This window comes from Nicotiana tabacum, chromosome 24, assembly GCF_000715075.1.
Source record: "Nicotiana tabacum cultivar K326 chromosome 24, ASM71507v2, whole genome shotgun sequence".
Classification (NCBI taxonomy): domain Eukaryota; kingdom Viridiplantae; phylum Streptophyta; class Magnoliopsida; order Solanales; family Solanaceae; genus Nicotiana; species Nicotiana tabacum.
In genome coordinates this window covers 62696242-62698774 of record NC_134103.1, presented here as the reverse complement: position 1 = coordinate 62698774, position 2533 = coordinate 62696242, and the positions used below count along the sequence as shown (strand labels likewise).

At 36.0% G+C, this 2533-nt stretch overlaps 1 long non-coding RNA gene across 2 annotated transcripts; it reads left to right on the top strand.

Moving 5' to 3' along the window:
- Positions 1-356: 356 nt before the first annotated feature.
- Positions 357-2207, top strand: LOC107793892 (uncharacterized). 2 transcript variants are annotated; one of them, XR_012706624.1, is made up of 4 exons: positions 357-548; positions 752-822; positions 901-959; positions 1885-2207. It is a non-coding gene; the product is annotated as an uncharacterized LOC107793892 (long non-coding RNA). The 2 variants fall into 2 exon arrangements; XR_001649832.2 differs by having other exon boundaries at positions 357-822.
- The last annotated feature ends 326 nt before the right edge of the window (positions 2208-2533 follow it).

The following is a 2533-nucleotide window of genomic DNA, read 5'->3' as shown; positions in this document are numbered from 1 at the left end:
ACTTATACTGTTTGTCTTACCTAGACGGTTAGGTTAGGTGACATCACGACATGGTGGGATTATGGGTCATGACAGTATTTCAAATGGTCTCGTATAAGCTTCAATTTTAAATAAGCATACCTACCTGTGTATGATAAGTTAGGTGGTGAATTACTATCAAAGTAAAGGTCTTCAAATCTAGTTTCCAACGCAATAAACTATTCGTTAGTCTATCTTGTTACAAAATGTTATGAGTGTTTAACTACGGACATGTGCAGTGCCCAAGTGAATATGGGACACGTGGAACATTCAAGGGTTCACTTATACAAACTCCAAACTCAACTTTTCATTTATTTTCTTCCTTTTCTCCTCCAAGAACATAGCCCTAGTAGACGCACGACATTTCCCTTCATCCTAGAACTTGGAGGTAAGTTAATTTTATCATCAAGAAAGGTTATCCCAAGATAAAGTAAGTGGTTTTAACACCGATTACTCGTTGATGGTACCGAATAGAAATTTTCCCACGAAAACTTCAAAATGAATGTTTCTATGATTTCCAACAAGCGAAGGTATGTTAAATCTTTCCCCATACCTTCTTCCACGAGCTCTTATGAGTATTCTGCATATATTCTATGTGTAGGACTCACAGGGCAGTGATTCAAAGTTGTGAGTCCAAATCTTGTTGGTTGTATATGATAGATGTTATTGTTTTGTATGATATGAAGTGCGTGAAGAGTTTTTAATCTCATAAGAAGATTGTTTGACATTGTAGTTAAGGCGGACGGAAGGGTGTGGAGACACATCATTAAATTGATTGTCTAGGGAGCTTGCCGCTCTTCGAATGTATGTTGAATTTCTTATATAGCTGAAGGTTGTTGTGGAGTTTATAATAATAGCTTTCTTCTTCGTCGATTCTTGTAGTTAAATATTATAACGAAAGGGATGATTCTCCGTAGTTGATTTCATAATTGAGAATCGAGGTATGTAAGGATAAATCCCCTTCTTTTAAGCTATGACATGACCTCACAATCATATGTTTCTCGTTTACGAGTTTGTTAAGCCCTAGAGTAAGTATCATGTTAAAATATCCATTTTATTCTTCTATGAGAATGAGCTTTCATATGTTATCGTGCTCCTGTCATTGTTGAGCCTTATAGAGAGTATGGTCCTATTGTATCGAACCCTTTTTAAATATTATGCTGCTATCATTGATGAGTTACCATAGATATCATGTTCTTGATTGTTGTTGAGCCTTTCAGATTTCCTCAGATTAATTGTAGTACTTCTTTTGAGATGTCTAGCTGAATATTACATAAGTAAAGCCTGTTTCACATGGTTGTTCTCCTAATGAGCCTTATGTGCAGCATGACTTCCGAAGTTATAAGATGATCAAATTTTTTCTTAGATTGTTGTTAAGTACATTATGCTCTCATGTTCTCGTGGTCATGTTATGTATACCCTTTGTCACCCTAATAGGTCCATTAATTTCTGTGAGGCTAGAGGCTCTTGTGGTCGTGTATTGTACACCCTTTGGTACCCTTATATCCCACAGATATCGTGTGAGGCATGAGGCCCTTATGGTCGTGTTACTATACACCCTATGATATCATTCCCATAGAATAGAGGAAATAAGTGAATATAACCAGATCCAAGTATGATAACGAACAACGATTCCAGAATATCTTCACATGGCAATCCAAAGAATAATCATAATAACCCGTAAGAAGTTACATCGTAACTTAAGCATAGTAAAACTATAGGTTTGTCTCTTAGTTTCTTAGATGTCTTCAGTACAACATAATTCATGCCTTTCTCTCTTATATGAGCATCGTGTTTATCTTATGTTATTTTGTCTGCCTTATTATACGAGTTCTATTGTACATTACTCACGTCCCTTTTTGCTAGGGGTGCTACGTTCACCTTGTAGGTATACAGGCCCAAAATGGCAGACCCTCCAATTAGGCATCAGTTGTGCTATTCAGCTACTGTGGTGATCCACGCTTACTTCTGGGGCCAAGTCTAGACTTTTGTTATTGCGTGTAATAGTTTTGGGTAAGTTCGAGGTCTTGTCACGTCACTTCTACGGTTTAGTTAATCCTACAGGCTTCATAGGTATATGTTGACACTTTCAGATATTTAGAGATGTCTTGTTTTAGTCTTTAGTTGGGTTGTTTCGTTCTTTTATACTCAAACGCTCAACTTTTGTTATATATAGATAATTTATTATAATAGCATTTTTTTTGTTAAACTGCAAATCTTTTAGTTAACCAAGTAACTCAATATCTACAAGATGACTCGCCTGTGGAGTCATTCCTCGATTACAATTGAACTACTATTTTCTCTAAGTAACACTAGTTTCAATTATTCTCTATACAAAGTTGCTATTGAATTGTTCTAACTATTTCTCCACTTGTGGTTCTTCTGCCTTGTCACATGTAGCTGCAATATGATTTCCTTGATTCGTTGCTTGATTTATATTCTCTGATTGGTGAACCTACACATATTTCTTTCTGCCTAGATATGAGATAATGTTGATGCGAACATAAATCCCAGT